Source organism: Ursus arctos, unplaced genomic scaffold (genome assembly GCF_023065955.2).
Source record: "Ursus arctos isolate Adak ecotype North America unplaced genomic scaffold, UrsArc2.0 scaffold_23, whole genome shotgun sequence".
NCBI classification, from domain to species: Eukaryota; Metazoa; Chordata; class Mammalia; order Carnivora; family Ursidae; genus Ursus; species Ursus arctos.
This window is the reverse complement of record NW_026622908.1, coordinates 1,957,558-1,979,051: the sequence shown is the minus strand read 5'-3', so window position 1 is coordinate 1,979,051 and position 21,494 is coordinate 1,957,558. Positions and strand designations below refer to the sequence as shown.

The 21,494-nt window shown below is 38.8% G+C and overlaps 1 protein-coding gene, 1 non-coding gene and 1 pseudogene across 4 annotated transcripts in view; all 3 read left to right on the top strand.

The window, feature by feature from the left end:
• The window catches only part of EIF4G2 (eukaryotic translation initiation factor 4 gamma 2), a 50,899-nt gene that overhangs the window by 5,280 nt on the left and 24,125 nt on the right, over positions 1-21,494 (top strand). The window lies entirely within an intron of this gene.
• LOC130544638 (ribulose-phosphate 3-epimerase-like) lies at positions 122-18,424 on the top strand (annotated as a pseudogene).
• Positions 3,064-3,171, top strand: LOC113248991 (U6 spliceosomal RNA). The gene has a single exon (XR_003313666.1). It is a non-coding gene; the product is annotated as a U6 spliceosomal RNA (small nuclear RNA).

Below are 21,494 nucleotides of genomic sequence, written 5' to 3'. Positions count from 1 at the left end.
GGGTTTTAAATAAAATGATCCATATTTTTTATATTTAGATTTTAAGAAAGCTAAAGAATCAGAAGTTTTAAGCATGTAGTATTGGTATTTCTTCTTCACATTGTAATTTCAAAGAGTTCCATGGTCATAACTGTGAGAAGTGTTGATCCACAAGATAAAACCCCAGTTCCTTAGCATGATGTATCTCTTTAGGAATCTTTCCAGTCCTCCCACCCCGCAGCTCTCCAATCACATGGAACACCTTCCCATTTCCTAAACACATCACACTGTTTCATGCTTTCAGGTCTCAAAAAATATTCCTTCCCCTTGCTTCCTGACAAACTCCTATTTGCTTTTCAGTAGTTTGACCTAATTTACCTTTGGTACTTTGATTCTCTGTGTCTTTCTGTTTTGGCCCTATTTTTGTGCATGTCTCAACTGTGAACTGTGTGGTGGCCTCATGATTCCCAGTGTTACTGGACTAAGCTCTTATAAGGTCTCTTCGGCTCTGTGTCTCCATTGCCTGCTAAAAGGCCTTACTAAAATAAAATTCCCGGTAAAGGAAAAAAATTTTGGTGAATCAACAAAAAATGGAATAGGATATGGTAATTTATATTTGTGTATCTTCATGTGTAGAGAGAATGTTGTTACCCTTTGTGGTTTGGGCTCAATTATTCTTTTTTTTTTTTTTTTTTAAGATTTAATTATTTATTTATTTGACAGAGAGAGACAGCCAGCGAGAGAGGGAACACAAGCAGGGGGAGTGGGAGAGGAAGAAGCAGTCTCCCAGCGGAGGAGCCCGATATGGGGCTCAATCCCATAACGCCGGGATCATGCCCTGAGCTGAAGGCAGATGCGCTTAACGACTGCGCCACCCAGGAGCCCCTGGGCTCAATTATTCTTTTACCTAGAATTCAGTGTGGTGATTAGGCGGAAGTCACTAAATAATGTCACAGCTTTGACCCAAGCTGAACTATTGGGGGGAGAGGGAAGTATGAAGAATGTTATCAGATATTCTCATTGTTTCTCAGTTCTTATGTAGAGTATTGTAAACTCCATATACTGTAGACTAATGAGGTTTTACTGTATTGAAGATGATTAGACTTGAAACCCTTATCAATTTACCCTGAGAATTCTATGAAGGAGGTCTGACTTTTCTGTCCCTAGGATCTCTTACTGCATCACATCCCACATCACAGGTCACCAGCTCACTGTCAGATCTTTTGTGTTACTCCTATATAGATAGCCATTATTTATTTAATATCACTTATTCAAACCTAGTTCCCATTTTGGGGAGTAGAAGGACCTCCCCTCACTACGGCAGAATGTGGTAGCATGACTACACTGGGGGACTTGCTCCACTGCTTAATTAGCTATTTAACATTGGGCAGTTTGAGCCTTCCTGCACCTGTTTTCTCATCTATAAAATTATGCCTTCTTTGAGGGTTATTAATAAGATTAAATGAGTATGTATCCAAAGTTCCTAACAGTAGGTGATAGGAAAAGCTATACAATATATATTAGTTCTCTTCCATATCCAACCATGTCACATTTAAAGTTTACTTCCACATTCACTTCTAGTCTGGGTTTTTGTTCTCGGGAGGCTTAACAGCCCTCCAGTCCATAGGACCTGACCTAATCTAAGGCAGCAAGATTAAACCTTTCTAGGCCAGGTTTTGTCACATTATTAATCACTTATTTTATCTTACTAGATGCTTGTATAATCTTTACAGCAGGCCAATGGGATTAAGTAATTTTTGAATTTGCCTAAGGTCACACATGAAGTAACAGAATGTAATTTAAAATGTTAGGGTCCCTGACTGGTTCAGTCAGTAGAGCTTGCAACTCTCGATCTCAGGGTCCATGAGTTCAAGCCCCACATTGGGTGTAGAGCTTACTTAACAAAGAACAGTTCATTCCCATAGATGGTACTTTTTGTGGTCATTGCCTTTCAAACCTGTATTAAGAGCATCAAACAGTGACTTAGGAGTATAGCTAAAACTCCCTACTGAAATCTGGACATTTCTTTGAAAGCTTGTATTTTCTTCTCTAGATTCACCTAAAATTAGCTGTCTATTTCAAAATATGACTGCTTACTTTAACATAAAACTATATAAAAATAGGGATTAAATTGCCACCAAGGAAAATTAATTCTCAAAAAAGATTCATCATAATTGCTTATACATACAGTACTTTTTGTCAACTAATCCTAGAATTAAATCTACCCTAATTTGAGAGGCATATATAATGCCATAATGTCCATGGCTGGCTGATACCTCAAGTCTGATAATGAGACTCATTTGATTACTGAACCTGAGCCCTTAAGTTATTTGTCCAGGCTATCATCTCTTGAGATAGAAGACCTCTCTTCCTTTCCAATTCTTTACCTGTAACCTCCTTCTCTGAGAGTCTAGATCCTTGCATTAAACCCAAATCTGTTGACTGGGACCCTGCTATCTGATAATAGACCTCTTTATTGCCAAGACTACCCAACTTGGTTCTTGATGCCATCTTCTCATCTGTTCTGTAACCTCTCAGACTAATACCATGTATGGCTAGTGAGAGTGGACTTTTAGCACCTGAAGGTGGGCCTGAGACCTGCTGGATAGTAGGCAAATCTAGTTCCAGACAACAACATCTGTATTACCCTAACCTACTGTTTTGGCCATGATATGGGCATGGTACCATGACTGAATCCCAAAACAGAAGATTCTTTTCCTTTATGTTTAAACCCTACCTACCCTTCAGACTTTGCCTTTCTTAAATAAAAGCAAAGCAAGCAAAGTCTTGAGCACTGTCAGACTCCCTTTCTTTTGTACTCCACAGCCCTTTGGTTACTCTTCTGTCAGTACTCCGTAAGACTCCAGATACTAGAGGCTCTTTCTGGAGCCAGAGGGAAGCGTCTTACAAACCCTTTCACCCAAAAGAGGAAACAGCTTTTAAAGGAAGAGATTTGGGGACTAAAAAAATACTCTTTATGGCATTCTCAAATGATAGCTACCCTTTCTGCCTGTGCATGAAACAGTTCACCTAATGTATCTAACCCAAAAGGACTTTTCCACTTTGAATCTAAAGTAAAAGAGTGTGCTTGCTTCGGCAGCACATACACTAAAAATTGGAACGATACAGAGAAGATTAGCGTGACCCCTGCGCAAGGATGACACACAAATTCGTGAAGCATTCCATATTTTTAAACAATAAAGTAACTGAAATTGTGGGGCGCCTAGCTGGCTTAGTCGGTAGAGCATGTGACTCTCGATCTTGGGGTCATGAGTTTGAGCCCCACATTGGGCATAGAGTTTACTTAAAAATTAATAGTAATGAAAATTAAAGTAATTGAAATTGCCTTGGTTTCTTAATGAGGATTTTATCCTAGTACCACACTTCTTGTATCTAGGACTTCTTTAGGATCATTCATAGAACTTAGTTTCTAATCATACGAAAAGTGCTCAGTGAATTGAACTCTCTACCTTAAAAGGTAAAGTATTATGGTGAAATACAATTTATACTGTAGCACTATAAAAATTAGCTTTAAAGTTCTTAGCCTGGCTTAAACATACAAAGCAATAACTAATCTTTGCCTCAAAGACTTCAGAAGTGGCATTTTGTAAATAAGCTCCCATGTTTCCTTAAAGATGCAGTTTTACTTCCAAAAATATAATTTACCTACAACTCTTGAAAGAATCCATCAACAGTGTAAATTTAGATGCCTCTGGAATTTACTTATGTTCAGTACTTACTTTCATTTTTTAAAGTTGGTATAACTGCGCTGTTAATTAGTACAGTGGAAAGAATTCTGAAGCAGGTGTCAAGAGACTTGTGTTCTGCAACTAATTAATGGCCTTAGAATCTAAGTTCATCCTCCTCTGTAGTCCTTAGTTTCTTGAGATAAACTAAAATGAGTTCTAAAGTTCTTGTCAAATAAGATCCAAATTTAAATCTAAATAGAGATTAGGGTGATTGATAAAGATTTGCTCAGTTATTTGGAATATGCGGTTTTTTTCCTAGAAGCCAAGCTTTTCAATGAGTCTTTTACCATAATGCTTTCTACCAACCAAATGATAAAATTTATAAATTGCCCCACCATGGATACTTAACTGGGGAAGGAATGAAGTGCTTTTTTTAGAAGGGAGGTGTACTTTGAGAAAACATTGGAAGAATTAAAATATACTTGGTTATGACTGTATTGGAATCCAGTATAGATTAAATGATAAAGTGTCAGGCAGGCTACAGTAGAAATTGTTGACTCTATCCCCAGCACCTATTTTCCTCTCCCAAACTGTATCAGTTTTCTTTCAGGTATCCATTTTTCCTTTACATAATCCATGTACTTAAGCAATAGCTGACTCCACTCCAGTTTGGGGAGTGAACCTACCTTGCCTAAGATGGTAGCTTTCAAACATTTTTTGACTCCGATTCACAATAAGAAACAGATTTTGCACTGTAATCCAGATGTGTATATGTGAGCACCAAAGTTTCATAATATAGTACTAACTCTTTATATGTACAATGCAATCTCAAATCTATTTAATTTTTTAAATGATGATTAGGACCTGAAAATTCATTTCATGATGCATTCTTGGGGCATGGTCTACCATTTGAAAAAACATTGGTGAGTGTAATACCCTTGCACTTAAAAATATTGTTAGAAACCTGGATCTAAGTTTATTAAGGCATAGTATTACTCTGACCACAGGAATTGATCTAGAGTATCACGTGACCCAGCATAGGCTGGAGAAGAGCAAGGGCAGATTGTTGATTACAGGGTCTTTGAGAGAAGATGTTTCCTCACTTAAGAAATAAAGGTCCTGTGTACTTGGGAGACCTGGAATTGCTGCATCTCTCTAGCCTGAGGATAAAGCCAACACACAGAAGTGGGCAGAGCCAAAAACTTAGTAAGAAATTAAACCAGAGCCCTGACAACCATACTTGATCACTATCCTGCCTGTAATTTTTTTGTTACATGGGCCACTAAATGCTCTTTATTGTTTATGATAGTTTACATTGGATTTTCTATTACCATTGGCAAAATCGTCATAACATAGTAGTCTAAAGGGAAAGCAATATAAAGCTAGAATTTATTGGTTAACTTAACCACAATGATGAGATGAGTGCCATCCCAAACAGATAGCCTGATCTCTGGTTATTTAGTCATCTACCATAGTTTTACCATTCAGAATTCTGCCACGGGTAATATTTTATAGACCAGAAACAAAATCAGTGCATATATTGATGTTATTAAGTATTATCAGATGCCATTTCTTATAGTGAGACAACTTGATAAATGTATTTTACTTACTAGCTAATGTTGGGCTAGTTGTGAATCAGATACATGATCCAAATTAGGAATTAACCTTGAGAACAAACTTGTTTATTTTTCCTTTAATTTGTTGAAGACCCTGGTAAATACAGTGTGATTTTTTTTTGAAGTTTAATAAGTCATATTCTTTATTGGGGCACTAATCTAGCCAGAAATAGTATGAGTAGTTCTCTTTCTTAAAAGTTACTTTCTGTCGAAGTTTTAAAGTTCCCTAAGGGACTGTTCTAACTTCTTGGAAGAATTAGTTGTTGACCAGGTAAAATGTGTCACATAGCAGTTAGCATGGCTTTCTTGACAAATCTCTTTGAGCAAAACAAACCTTTCCCCCAAACAAGCTGAGATTTCAGGTTTAAGGTGGTGACCTAAGTGCCTACCTTTGACTCTATCTTCCTAAAATTCTGTAGACATGCTGAAAGAAATATCAAAACTTGGGCTAAATCTATAGTAACACAAATAAAGGGAGTAAAGATGTCATTTACTCTCAAAGAATTTACATTCTAGTGGAAAAGACAATCTTACGTGCTGTGAAGAAGATAAAACAGGTCAATGTCAGAGTAATGTAGGAGAGTGTTAACTGAGTTAATCTGAGAAGGTCTTCAAGAAAGTGACATTTGAGCTGAAGCCTGAGAGATAAGGAGCCTTTCAAATGAAGGATTGGGAGAATATTCCAGATGGAGAGAAAGCAAATGCAAACACCCTGATACAGAAAGAGCTTGGTATGTGTGAAGAATAGAAAGATGAGAATGTATGGAATAAAGAGCACCACGAGCATGACAAAGTCACAGATGTAGGAATGAATCCGATTTCTTAGGGTATTAGAGGCCAATATAAGGAGTCTGGATTTTACTTCAAGTACAATGGGAAGCCATTGTTCTCAAACAGGAGAAGGGGTTGGCGGTTTTTGTAACTATTCCGGGGTTTTTGTAAATATGTCAGAGGGCACTGAGGGAAGAGCTATTAATCATTAGTGCAGACCATATCCACTCTATATGACCCTATCTTTTGAAGAGCTCAAAGTTAGGTGATACTGGGCCCTTCATACACTTAGGAGGAAACCCAGAACTTTAGAGACCCCTTTAGAAAATGTACATATTTGTTGAAAGATTCTCCATCTCCATTCTTAAGACCAGGGAACATATGTTGGACTTCTTTTCATCCCATATAGCTCCATGCTAGGCTTTGTGGTACAAATTTGGCAACTATCTAAATTTGGGAGCATGTAAAATGTAGTGGTGATTATCTATTGTGGTAAGTAAGTGTAGTCCATTAAACAAAGGTCCATGATGTATAAAAATGTGCAGATTTGGCCTTAACTATGTTTTTATTGAGTGAAGAGATCATGTTGGGTCTCCAAGCCTCATCTAGTAGCTCTTCATGCTACCTTGTCCTTTTTGCTGTCATCTTTCCCCTGACCCTCAAGGAAGAGACTGCCAGAATTTTTGGTAGAGAAAAAGGGACTCACCCTTTGGTATTTCACTGTTGGAATTACTTTCTAACTTAATTTTGAACTCCCTCCACCAGGTGATTTCAAGATTTCTTATAAAGAAGTAGCCCTTTACCTCCCTGCCTAAAGTAAGTAAGGGAAACTCTAGTCTCCGTGATAGAGCACTGAGTTGGTTTGGGATGACAGAGTAAGATTTTGTTCCAAGGCTTTTCACCATGCTACAAAAGCAATATTTTATTTTTTTAAGTTTTATTTACTTAAGTAATCTCTACACCCAATGCCGGGCTCGAGCTCACAACCCTAAGATCAAGAGTCACATGCTCTTCCGTCTGAGCCAGCCAGGTGCCCCCAAAAACAATATTTTAAAAATCACTCTTGGGGGACACCTGGATGACTCAGTCAGTTAAGCATTCAACTCTTGATTTTGGCTCAGCTCATGATCTAAGGGTGGTGAGATGGAGCCCCGCATTGGGTTCTGCACTGGGTGTGGAGCCTGCTTAAGATTCTCTCTTTCCCTCTCCCCCTGCCCCCCCCAACTCTTGCATATGCATGCTCTCTCTCCCTCTCTTTCTTAAAAAAAAAAAAAAAAAAAAAAGTCATTCTTGGGGCACCAGGCTGGCTCAGTGATGGAGCATGCAACTCTTGATCTTGGGTTTTGAGTTTGAGTCCCACATTGGATATAGAGATTATTTAAAAAGAAAATATTTTTTAAAAAATTACTCTTGATGGCAATTTCCAGAGCACTTCATAGGTGTTAGGCAATTCTGTGGTAGGTTTTATGACCATGATACAGCTATGGAAGAATTAATTGCTAACACAAAGTACTTTGGGTCTAGAGAAGGGCCTTTAAAATGCAAAATGTTTTTTTTTTATTCTATATAAATGAAAAGGTTAGACATCATTTTTTTTTTTATAATGATTTTTTATTATGTTAGTCACCATACAGTACATCCCCGGTTTTCGATGTAAGGCTCGATGATTCATTAGTTGTGTATAACACCCAGTGCACCATGCAATATGTGCCCTCCTTACTACCCATCACCGGCCTATCCCATTCCCCCACCCCCCTCCCCTCTGTAGCCCTCAGTTTAGACATCATCTTTTATAACAATTAGGAAGTCATGGTATATCGTCAAAGCCTCAAATACTTTTGGAAGCTCCCAGATTCACTCAGCAGCATTGATTCACAATCTTTTTCCCCTTATCAAGCACCTGTTTAAGGAGGCAGCAGTGAAGATCACTCTAGAACACATCTACCGTAACAGCAATTTGCCTTTCAAGTACCCATTCCAGCTTTTAAATATAAATATGGTCTATCAAAGCATCGTAAACTGACCAGACAGCTGTCATCGGGAACTAAGCCAACATCCCTTTTCCAGAAGTCTTCAGAAACAAATTTTTCTCTGACAAACTGTGTACTTGTTCTAGAAAACAAGGTACTCTCAAGGCTTCAGTGTCAAGCCAGATACAATATAGATAAAGCTCTAGTCTGTTGTGAGCTTGAAGTTCTGAGTCTTACTAATTTTACAATAAATTGACTACCAGTTAGGAGATTGTCAGTGTTCCAGCAAGCATCTAATAAGTCCAGCACTCGTTAAATAGTGCAACACCAATAAATTGTACCTATTTTGCTTAATTTTGTACTCAAGATAAAAAGACGTTTATCAACTAAACTCTGCCAAAACGAGAGATGAATAGAGCTTATGAAAGAAAGGCCGGGGCAGCCAATCAGGGCAACACTTTCGTCTTACCGGGGGACTCACGGGTAGCTTGCTCTTGGGAGCCAGCACCATGGCGTCTGGCTGCAAGATTGGCCCATCAATCCTTAACAGCGATTTAGCCAATTTAGGGGCTGAGTGCCTCCAGTTGCTGGACTCTGGGGCCGATTATTTGCGCCTTCGGTAATGGATGAGCATTTTGTTCCCAACATCACCTTTGGGCACCCTGTGGTTGAAAGCCTCTGAAAGCAGCTAGGCCAGGACCTTTCTTTGATAGGCACATAATGGTATCCAGGCTGGAACAGTGGGTAAAACCAATGGCTGTAGTGGGAGCCAATCAATACACCTTTCATCTTGAAGCTACCAATAACCCAGGGGCTTTAATTAAAGACATTTGGGAGAATGGGATGAAGGTTGGCCTTGCCATCAAACGGGGAATTACAGTTGAGTATTTGGCACCATGGGCTAATCAGATAGGTATGGTCTTGGTTATGACAGTGGAACCGGGGTTTGGAGGGCAGAAATTCATAGAAGATATGATGCCAAAGATTCATTGGTTGAGGACCCAGTTCCCATCCTTGGACATAGAAGTCAATGGCGGAGTAGGTCCTGACACTATCCATTAACGTGCAGAGGCAGGAGTCAACATGATTGTGTCTGGCAGTGCCATTATGAGGAGTGATGACCCCAGATCTGTGATCAACCTGTTAAGAAATGTTTGCTCAGAAGCTGCTCAGAAGCGTTCTCTTGATCGATGAAGCCACAAGGAGTCCAGTGTTTATGTTCATGAAATCTTACTGGAAGACAAGAATACTGACTATCAAATTGTATCACAGTTGAAGCAGTGCTGTTTTTCTGAGCAGCTATTCATTCCAGTAACTAAAATCTATTCTGCCGAATGTTCCAAGAGGTTAAAAATTGGTGTGTATAACTACATTTTTAGTGATGGAATTTAAAGATTAGTGTGGTGAAATACCATTTTTACTGGGAGACTTGATTTTCATAAAGTAAAAATACGGCTGTATTAAGGTTATAAATAGAAATGTGTCTTAAAGCTTAATGAAGGTGTACTAGCTACTATGAAAGAATTTTTTTTCTGCATTTTAAATCTTCTCATTTCTTGGTTTTACAAAAAAAGAAAAGAAAGTCCTGAAGTTCAAGCTTTATTTTCATAAACCCTGTTATGAAAATTACTGAAGAATTGTTTGGTGTATGCATGGAGCATTTAGCTAATATTTAGCCAGTCAAATACTAAAACAACCATGGCTCTGCTTTGTATTATATCACTGCTAGTGAGATTTACCCAGATTAGGACAAAGTTGATGGTAAAGTAAACATTGCATTTCTAAGTCATAATATGTTAAAAATCAATCCAGAATAAACAGGAAAGATTTAATTAACAAATATTATTTCCAATTTTATAGTATAAAAAGGAATATAAGCTCTTTGAGGGCAGAGACATTGACTTTCTTATCTGCCTCTGTATTCTCAGGGCCTAGAATAATGCCTGATACCTAATAATTGTTCATTGAGTAAGTGTTGAACGTCAGCATGGTAATGGAGAGAAAAGATTAGGTTTAAATCTCAGCTCTGACACTTTCTACTTGTGGAAACTTGGACAAGTCTCTTGAGTTTTCTGATGCTGTTTCTTCTTCTATAAAAGAAATCTCTTTTTCCAGTATGTGGTTTTTTCAACAACACTAAGCAATTTTCCAATTCTTAGCAGACACTGACCAGATGTCCTACAATTATTATTTTTTTAAAGATTTAAAATACATATATATATGTGTGTGTGTATATATATATATATATATATGTATATTTTAAGACTTTACTTATTAGAGCACGAGTGGGGAGCAGAGGGCAAGGGAGAAGCAGGCTCCCTGCTGAGCAGGGAGCCTGACACAGGGCTTGATCCCAGGACCCAGGGATCATGCATGACACGAGCCACCCAGGTGCCCCTAAAGATTGTATTTTTAAGTAATCTCTATACCCAATGAGGGGCTCAAACCTATGACCCCGAGATCAAGAGTCGCATGTTCCACCAACTGAGCCAGCCAAGCACCCCAGATGTCCTACAATTTAATTCAGTTCTGACATTACTCATGGAGATAGTGTCAGATCCCACAGTTAAGAGTTCAATCCTACAAGACTGCCCTTCAGACACCAATAGTGAGTCCAGGTTGTCACCCTAGCAGCTGGCTAAGATCAGATGTTCCCACAACCCTCTCCTCCAGTTCAATTAATTTGCTAGAGCTGCTCACAGAACTCAGAGAAACATTTACTTACCTTTACCAGTTTATTATAGAAGGATGTAGGTAAGGAACAGCCAGATGGAAGAGATGCACAGGGCAAGGTAAATAGGATGGAGCAAGGAGCTTCCACGCTCTCTCGGGCTGCCCATTCTCCCCACATCTTCACGTGTTTACCAACCCAGAAGCTCAACTTGTTGTTCACGAGTTTTTACAGAGATTTAATCTGTAGCCTTCTCCCCCACTTCTCCCTTCCCAGAGGTCAACCACTAGGTCTTTCTGGGGACTAGCCCCATTCTGAGGATATCTACGGGTCCTACCTAAGTCGCTTCTTTAACATAAACTCAAAAAGGATCCTAATGAAGGACAAAAGAGTTTCCTATCAGGTAATTCCAAGAGATTTAGGAACTCTGGCAGAAACCCAGGATTGAAACCATATATATTTCTTATGCCTCAGTTGTAATCATGTTCCTGCTCTGAGAAATAAGATACATATGTAAAATCACTGCAAAATTCTGTAACATTATTAAAAATCATTATTGTAATGTCAGCAGTGTTACAACAAGACACTACCTGGTAGAGATACAATCATATTGGACTTGAGTTAATAGTTACCTTTTTAAAAATGTATATATTATCACACCAGTCAGAATGGCTAAAGTTAACAAGTTGGATGTTGGCAAGGATGTGAAGGAAGGGGAACCCGCTTATACTGTTGGTGGGAATGCAAGCTGGTACAGCCACTCTGGAAAACAGTATGGAGATTCCTCAAAAAGTTGAAAATAGAGCTACCCTACAACCCAGCAATTGCACTACTAGGGATTTACCCCAAAGATACAAATGTAGTGATCCGAAGGGGCACCTGCACCCTAATGTTTAGCAGCAGTGTCCACGATAGCCAAACTATGGAAAGAGCCCCTATGTCCATTGACAGATGAATGGATAAAGAAGGTGTGGTATACACACACACACACACACACACACACACACACACACACTATGGAATGTTACTCAACCATCAAAAAAAATGAAATCTTGCCATTTGCAATGACGTGGATGGAACTAGAGAGTATTAGCGAAATAAGTCAACCAGAGAAGACAATTATCATATGATCTCACTGATATGTGGAATTTAAGAAACAAAACAGAGGATCATAGAGGAAGAGAGGAAAAAAATAAAACAAGATGAAACTAGAGAGGGAGACAAACCATAACAGACTCTTAATCATGGGAAACAAACTGATGGTTGCTGGAGGGGAGGGTGGTGGGGGGATGGTGTAACTGGGTGATAGACATTAAGGAGGGCATGTTGATGTAATGAGCACTGGGTATTATATAAGTGATAAATCACTCACCTGTACCTCTGAAACCAGTAATATGTTATATGTTAATTAATTGAATTTAAATTAAAAAAAATAAATGGCAGGAATGGGAAAAAAAGTTTAAGATGATAGTTTTTCAAATTTTATAAGGGAAACATAAGCAGAAAGTTTGAATTCTAGTGCTATAATAGTATCTAACCTGGAGAATAAGTACTAATACTTACTAAATGTTAATATATGCTAGACACTCTTCTAAGTATTTCATACATATTTTGTGAAATATTTATCATAAAAGTATGAGTAACATTTTGGTTACTATTACTGCACAGTAAATAACCCAAAACTTAATGGTGGTAAAAAAATAAAAAACTTTTTGAAAAAGTATGTATTCTTTTCTTTAAGGATTTAAATGCTGCTATTTTTATAGCAGGATTTTGGTTCTTACATGCACTGTATAACTTCAAGAGGGTGGGATATATTGTAGGCACTATTTTCCAGAGATCTTCAACTATAAAACTCCTTTTTCTTTTCTTTTTTATCTTTTCTTCTTTTTTTTATTATGTTCAATTAGCCAACATATAGTACATCATTAGTTTTTGATGTGTTCGATGATTCATTCATTGCATATCAGTGCTCATCACAACACGTGCCCTCCTGAATACCCATCACCTGGTTACCCCATCGTCCCACCCCACTCACCCCAAAAAGTATATATTAGATGCCAAATGCTTTATATACATTATTTCATTCAATTATGATAACTGTGAGGTAGGCTATCAACTCCATTTTTAGAGATGCATTATCTACTGCATAACAAATTATTACCTCACAGTTTCTGTAAGTCAGGAATCTAGGTACAGCTTAGCTTCAGACTTTGCTTCGGGGTCTTCCACAGGCTGCTGTGAAGTTACTGGCCAGGGGTCTGTTGGGGAAGAATCCACTTTCAAACTCACTCATGTTGGCGAGGTTCAGTTTCTCCCCGGCTGTTGGACTGAGTGGGAGGCTGCCCTCAGCTCCTTGACACACGGACCTTTCTATAGGGCTGCTTACAACATGCCAGCGGGCTTCATCAAAGTGGTCAAGTGAGAGAGTGCCAGCCAGTGAGACAGAAGTCACAAAATTTTACGACCTAATTTTGGAAGTATTATCCTGTCACTTTTCTTATCTTCTCTCCGTTGAAAGCAAGTCACTAAGTGAACAGGACACAAGCTCTCACCAGACATCCAATCTGTTAGCACCTTGATCTTGGATTTCCCAGCCTCCGAAAGAACTGTTAAAAAATGAATTTCTATTGATTTTTAAAAACCAAACAAAAACAAGTTGCTAGATCCAGGCCACATTCAAGAGGAGAGAGTATTACAACAGAAACAGGCTCATGAACACAGAGAACAAACCAGTGGTTGCCCAAGAGGAGTTTTAGGCGGATGAGAAAAATAGGTGAAGGAGATTAAGAGGTACAAACTTCCAATTGTAACTAAGTCACAGGGATGAAAAGTAGAGCATAGGGAAGATATTCCCCACCCAAAAAAAGAGAATATTACACAAAGGCATGAATATCCGGAGGCAGAGAGCACTGTGAGCCATTTTGGAAGATGGCCCTCCCACAGGCTCAGAGTGTTGGAGTTGTTTATCCAGTTTGATAAAGCTAGTAAGTAGCAAACCTGAGATTCCAGATCACATCTGCCAGACAAAGCCCACAGTGTTCTATTACTCCACTGAATAATAGTAATAACATAGGGTTAGCATAAACTTGTCTAGAAATGAATCATTCTAAAGTGTTAAAATTATCTGTTCTCTAAGATAGAATAAGCCATTTCCATCCTAATTGTTTTTCCTAGGATTGTTCATCCTAATCATTTTCTTCATACGTAGGACAAGTTAAGCTTTTTTCATTCTCTGTCTGTGGTACCATACATTTCAAATTTTAGTAATATCAGAATGTTCGTCATCTAAAAAGCACATGAAGTGTAAGTCACCTCTCGACAAGACCATATAAGGAAAAGAATCTGGTGGGGACACTAGGATCATTGATAGACCTTTGGAGAGCATATCTTTTATTTGTTGACTTACTCATTTTAGTAGGAAAGGACACAGACATTTGTAAATAACAATAAAAGTATATACAAGAAGCTATGTAAGTTCAGAGAAGAAATATGGTTAAAGAATTATGAATTGAAGAAGAAAAAGTACTTTGAGTCTTAATGTATGAATCTTAATTTGCCAGGTGACCAAGGCACAGAATTATAAAAACAAATAAAAAAACCCAATCAAGATTATTGAAGATTTTTGGAGCCCAGGATTGCCAGCAGATTTGGAATTTTGAGGACTCCCTGAATGTGAGAGGGCATATGAAATCAGAGCAAGAGTCAGACTTCAGAGGCAATGGATAACAGGGAGTTGGGGTGTAGGGGAAGGGCACAGTGTCCTAGAGCAACCATAAGGGAATGGAATTTGAAACCTCTGGTTGCGTTGGTTTCTCCCTCCATTCCTTCTTCAAAGTTAAGGGTACTCTGGAATGGTATTTGCCCCTAAGCTAGCTCAGTGACTCTAGATACTTGTGGCACATGAGCCAGGCGGTACCCCAGGAGGCTATATCCAGCAAAGGAAGCCTCATTTCACACCCAGAATATTATTTTCTGTGCCCTCCCTCACAATCATCAGAGCAAACTATGATAAGCAAACAGCATCATGCACAGAGAACAGGGAATACCAAGACAGAGAACCACCAAATATCCAAGGAAAACCAATACTATGAAAGGTTGACACCAATTAACAAAAGAACTAACACTCAAGCAAATAGTTATTAGAGAAAGCAGAGGAGGATCTTGGAAATAATTATTTACTGCATAATAGGTGTGGTATCAGGCATTGTTCTAATAAGCACCTTACATGTACTTCAAAATGTTACTCCTTCTGCAGAATATCCCCGGAGGAATATGAGAGACTATGAGAAAATATTGTGTCTAAATTTCATGAAAAAAAGACAAGTTAAAGATTGTTAAAATTAAAAAATTAAAGCATGATCTAAGCTGCAAGTGGACTCTGATGAAGAGTAAATTAGCAAAACTGGAAGAATAAGGTGAAAAATTATTCTGAAAGAACAAAGATATCTAAGGAGAGGTGGTTTAAGATGAAAGAAAAATCCAGAGATTCCAATATTTCTCTCATAGTTCCAAAGAAGAGATGAGAGAGAATTTTAAGGCAGCATTAACTGAAGAAATAATAGAAGAAAATCCTGGTATGACTAGTGTAATTTAGAAGAAATATTTAATGCCATTTGTATTTTTTAAAAAAGATTAAACATTAAGTAAGTGCATCTTATTTTTTATTGCCAGGTTGCATCTAAAATTTCATCACTTTTTATTATATGTATTTCTAAATTTTAATACACATTTTATGTTTTTATGATAATTGTGCTTTTTAGATTTTTATTTTGAAATAAATTTTGACTTACAGAGAAGCTGCAAAATAGTAGATGCCCTTCAGCTAGCTTGTTGTAATGTTAATATCTTATATCACCAAATTAAAATTGCACAAATTAATAAATTAACATCAGTACAATACCATTAATTAAACTATATATCAAGTAGGACAAAAGTCAATGGGTATAATTACCGTATACAGATGTATCTGAAACAGAACAAAGGAGATGGCTAGCTACTATATCCTCATTTCTATAACTGGTCTTTTTTTTTTTTTTAAAGATTTTATTTATTTATTCGACAGGATAGAGACAGCCAGCGAGAGAGGGAGCACAAGCAGGGGGAGTGGGAGAGGAAGAAGCAGGCTCATAGTGGAGGAGCCTGATGTGGGGCTCGATCCCATAACGCCGGGATCACGCCCTGAGCCGAAGGCAGACGCTTAACCGCTGTGCCACCCAGGCGCCCCAACATTTCTATAACTGGTCTTGAGGCTTTTTAATTTTTTTTGACAACATCCATCATTATTTCATATTCAATTTGCCAGCCTCTACAGCTGGTTGAGGTTTTCACATGATGTAATTTTCATTCTTCAGAAATGAGTCCTTGGTACTTCTGCTTGAATTCGATTGCTATAGTTTCCTATTTTCCACCGTACATAGCAATACTAGGAGGTGACCCAAAGCATCTCCCAGGTTTCAGAACATTCTCATCCTTGCTCCTATTATGTAGCAGCAATCATACTTTCCCTTGGTATTCAAGGATAAATTGTCCCCGTCTACACTATAACATCTTTTCCCCCCATTGTTCTAATGTCAAGAAGAGCCCAAAATAATAAACTAGTAGTATAAACTTGCAGTTAAGTGGAACCATTGTTGAGTTTTCTGGGGAATATATTCCTCCCTTGGATGCTGAGACCTTTAAATGGTCAAACCTCAAAATTATGGGACTAGAAAGCAAAATATTTTATGGTTAAGTCAATAGGTATGAGTGGGAGGTGTCTTTCTCACTCCTGGGTTCCCCAGTTCCTGTGCTGTAGATAAGGGAGAAACAGCACTCTCTGTTAGTTGCTAGTTCACAACACACAATACTATAGAACGGGAGTTGGCAAACTTTCTCCTGTAAAGGGCCAGATAGTAAATATTCTAGGGTTTAAGGATCACATATGGTATGTGTCACATATTCTTTGTTTTTGTTTACAGCCCTTAAAAAATGTGAAGGCCAGGGTACCTGGGTGGCTCAGTCAGCCGTCTGCATTTGGCTCAGGTCATGACCCCAAGGTCCTGGGATGAAGCCACATGTTGGGCTCCCTGCTCAGTGGGGAGTCTGCTTCTCCCTGTGCCTCTCCCTCCTGCTCTGTGTCCCTCTCTCAAAAAAATAAATAAAATGTAAAAAAGTGTAAAAGCCATTCTTAAAGATTGTACAAAAACAGGATGTGGGCCAGGGTTAGCCCTCAGACTCTAATTTGCTAATCCCTGCTGTAGGACAACACCCTAACTTTGCAAATTGTTCCCTTCCTGCTGACACTGGAACTGAGTCTTCAGAAGACCCCTCAAGAGTTCTAGAGGCGAGCTGCTGCTGGATGATGGGGACATACAGTAAGACCAGTGAGTCTTGTGTGCGTAGTGTTCTGGGTCACCAGGGCTTAACACCATTGTCCATGTCTTCCCCCTTTCTCCCCTACTGATGCAGAGTCTTATTCTAGGAAATAACTGTATGTCCCTTCGGGGAAAGGCTGAGACATTCACACATCATACTTTTGATGTTATCACAAGTTCCTTTCTCATAGGTACCTAGCATACTCTGTATTCAAGGGCCTCTGGGTTTGTGAATTTTCCAGAACTAGGAAATGGGTGAAAGCTATTGCATTACTCTTAGTGGTACTTCTAGCCTCTGTTTTCCCAACCTAGAGATTGTTCAATTACACAAATATGTATGACTTTGGTGAGCTACCCTTCTATTTTAATACTGGAAACTCTATAAATTAAGGTAACCACCACCAAAGATCTCTGTAGATAAAAACCTTTCAATTACTACTCTGGTACAACTTTTTATTGGTAATTGTGCCCACTGTGCCTGTAGCAGTTACGTTCTGCTACCTGACCTCAGGATCCCTCACCATCATTGAAATTAGAAAACCCATTTGAATGGCAACACTTGGAACCTTTATCCCCAGAGGAGAGCTATTACAGTAACGTTCAGGGATGCTTGTGCTGTACTCATCAATCTATTTGTTCATGCTATAGAGTGAAGAGAGGGTGTGCTGTAGGTCCTTTTGGGGTCATAATTAGGGGTGGATAATCCAATACAAATAACAACCCTCTTCAATGTTTCTTTTTTCACAAACCTTTTCATAGATAACATACTTCTATCTTTTATGGCCTGGCCTTGGAAGCCACGCACCATCATTTCCTTGATATCCTGTAGGTTATAAAGGTCAGCCCTATTCATTGTGAGAGGGGACTACACAGGGGCATTTAATACTAAGAGGTGCAAATCACTGGGGTCTTCTTGGAAATTGTTTACTATAAGGTCTCTAGGGTTTTCAAGGAAGATAAGACCAGGGCAAGAAGGGAGCTACTTCTGCAGGCAAGAGACACTTGGTGGAGTTTGGCAGCACAGGGTACCGTTTTTGTTTGGAATACAACTCTCTTACTCTCGGTACCCAAACTTCCACACCAGAGATCAAGTGAAGCTGTTAATTCTACCTCTATCATAATTCAGCATTTTATTAAAGAAGATTCTGTTTCTAATTTTTGGTGTGTTAGACCTGTGGCTCTAAGAGATTAAGGATATATGCCTGGGTGGCTCAGTCGGTTAAACATCTGCCTTTGGCTTGGGTCGTGATCTCAGGGTCCTGGGATCAAGCCCCACATTGGGCTCCCTGCTCAGCCAGGAGCCTGCTTCTCCCTCTCCCTCTGCCTGCTGCTCTGCCTGCTTGTGCTCTCTCTCTCTGTCAAATAAATAAAATCTTTTTTTAAAAAAGTGATAAAGGGTGTTTTAAGGGCAATCATAGAAAACCCCTGGTTTTTTAAACATGTCCTGAGTTAAAAATGTGAAATCTTGAGCCTCTAATTTTCTTTAGGTTTTTGTAGCACAATTAGAAGTAATCCCTACCCAGTATTCCTTGTGCGTTTCATAATACTCTGACTTAGCACCCAGTTGGTCCACCAAAGTCTTACTTTTGATAGGCAGCTCATTCTAGGTAACACCAGATGATAATTTTGGGTTTGTTTTGTTTTGTTTTGTTTTGTTTTTTTAGAAAAAGCAGTGGAAGGGGCAGAGGGAGAGAGTGAGAGAGAGAGAATCTTAAGCAGGCTCCATGCCCAGCTCAAGCCCAACACAGGGCTCCACCTCACGACCCGGAGAACACGACCTGAGCTGAAATCAAGAGTCAGACCCTTTACTGGCTGAGCCACTCAGGGTTCCCAGATGATAATTTTTTAAAGCAAAAATAGAACATATTTTCTAATGTAACTGGAAAGTCTACAGATAGACCTGGATCCAGGGACTCAAATGTCTATTAAGAATCTATCCCCTGCCATCACTTTACTCTGCCTTCCTCTGTTGTCTTCATTCTCAGGGAGACTCTTTCCATGTGATGGCAGAAATGGTCTTTGGCTTATATTTTACTAGTTTATTAGTCCATAGGTGATAATTTAAATAACTGTTTCTCTTCTGTGTATCTTGGACTACCAGTCTCCAACACTAGTAACCAGATCCTTGCTGCCTTCAGATACATCCAAGTCAGATAAGGCATCTCACATTCCCATTTCCTGGAAAATCATTCATTAACAACTTTTCTTATTACTGCATCAGTGTTCAATTGCATAACACAAAATCATCTAGTTTAGGCAAAAAGAGATTTAAAATGAGGAACTGAGTGCTTATAAAATCGTTGAAAGAAGTAGAGGAGCAACTTCTAGGTCCAACTCCTTGGAATAAACTAGCCCTTACAGCCTTTCTATTTCTACCACGATTAGAAATGTTCCCACAGCCGTTGCTATAGGAAGCTGCTGCTATTATTGTTCACCACAGAACTGCATTACTTTCGCTGCTGCTGCCGTTACAGGAAACTGCTTTCTCCCAAATCACATACATCACCTCTGCCAAGTCCACACGAGCAAATTAGATGCCATGTATCCTTCCTTTCTCCTCACATGGCACAGTTCTGAATTCATTTCTCACAAGATCCATTGAACTGAATCACATCTAGAATCCTAACTGGAAAGGAGTCTGGGAAATGTCACATACTAGATATCCAGTTTTTTCAGATTAGAAAGAGGTTGAGCATCAACCCACAGCTCCCATAGCATTTTGTTGACATCAAGGATTATTATTATTCTGTAGAATTGTAAGTTGTATCTGCTATATTAGATTGAGAATTCTTTAAGAACAGGGATAAGATTTTATTTGTATTTTAGATACCCAGCATTCATCAGTGCCTCCTTCAAACATGATCTCTTAATTAAATACAATAGTATTTTACAAACTTTCATTAAATATTTGCTAAGAACCTTTGTATGTATGAGTAAAGATTCATCCTTACACAATTCCTCTTTCAGCCAGAGCCTACTCATTTCCCCTACCCCTACCCCTTACTGAAACTGAAATTTCCTTCGCATCATTTCTTTCTTGTCACACCTTAGAAGACATCATACTGATTGGAAATCAAAGTTTTGGGGGTCAGACAAATTTGGGTTTGAATTTTGGCTTATCTGCATACTAGCTGTATAACCTCGGGCAAGTTTTTAACAACTCCTCTAAACCTTGGCTATACTATGAAGATAGTAATCCGAAGTTATCCTAAGGACCAACTAAGTGAGATAATGTTTTTAAAGTACTTGGCACATAGTAGATGCTAAGAAATATATATTTAATAATATACATGATATTAAATATATATTAAAATGTCTTCCCTTATATCTGTAACTTTGGATTTAAAAGAGTTATCTAGCCCAGCTCCCTAATACCCATGAATAAGCCCAAACCTAGAAGAAGGGGTTTCATACCTACCCCAGCTCTTCATGGCTTGACCTGTTCATCCTCTATATGTTGACGCAGGTGTACTGTAGGTCCCTGATAGATACTTGTTTGAGTAGAATTTTATCTTCCCTTTGAGTGAGACTTAGTACGAAATTACCTTCCCTATTCAGTTGGCCCAGAAATAGCTGTCTAGTCCTGATCGTCGGATGTTTAGTCTCAAGGACAGTTGGACCCATAATGTCTCATACTGAAAAGGAAGTTTTTGCCTGGCATTCCGGAGTCCAAGACGCTCCTCCTAGACACCAGAATGTGTAATCTTGTTGTCAGTTATTTATCTCATCATGACTGTAGATCAACCCATCGTTGGCTGCTGAATCTCCCCTATGTTGCCAAACCCGCATATGCCATGAGCAAGGCTCAACATGGTGTCAGGGTCCAATGTAGCGCTTCTCAACTGGAGGCTGACTCGCCTCCTGGGGAGGTTTGATAATGCTACCAGACATTTTTGATTCTCAAAACTGGGGAATGTTGCTGCTGGATGTGATTGGTAGAGGCCAGGATTGCTGTTAAAAATCCTACAATACACAGGACAGCCTCCTATAACAAAGAATTATCTGACCCAAAATGTCAGTAGTGTTAAAGTTGATAAATTTTGGTCTAATTTTAAGCCCCAGGCTAGTCCACTAAGCCCTGTCTTGGAGTGTCATAACTCACCAGTAAGTTCTGAAATAGGACATCTCCATCATGACGTTATCCGTTAGCGTTCCTGCCCATAGCAATTTCTTCCTCCACCTTCTATAAGGTTTACTCATTATAGTCTCCTGACAAACTGCTTGTATTTCTTTCATTTTTATACATTGTCTCTCTAGGCTATGAGCTCTTCTGGACAATAGCCCTGTCTCCCACATTCTGTAACCCCGTTGTGTATAACAATTTTAATTAATCCATAAAAATAATGAAAGAGCCTGGATTCAGACCAAATCTTTCAGAGTGCTCCCACTCTCTCTGGACAAAGGCCCAAAAAGGAAAAAAAAAAAAAATAGGGTCCTTACCT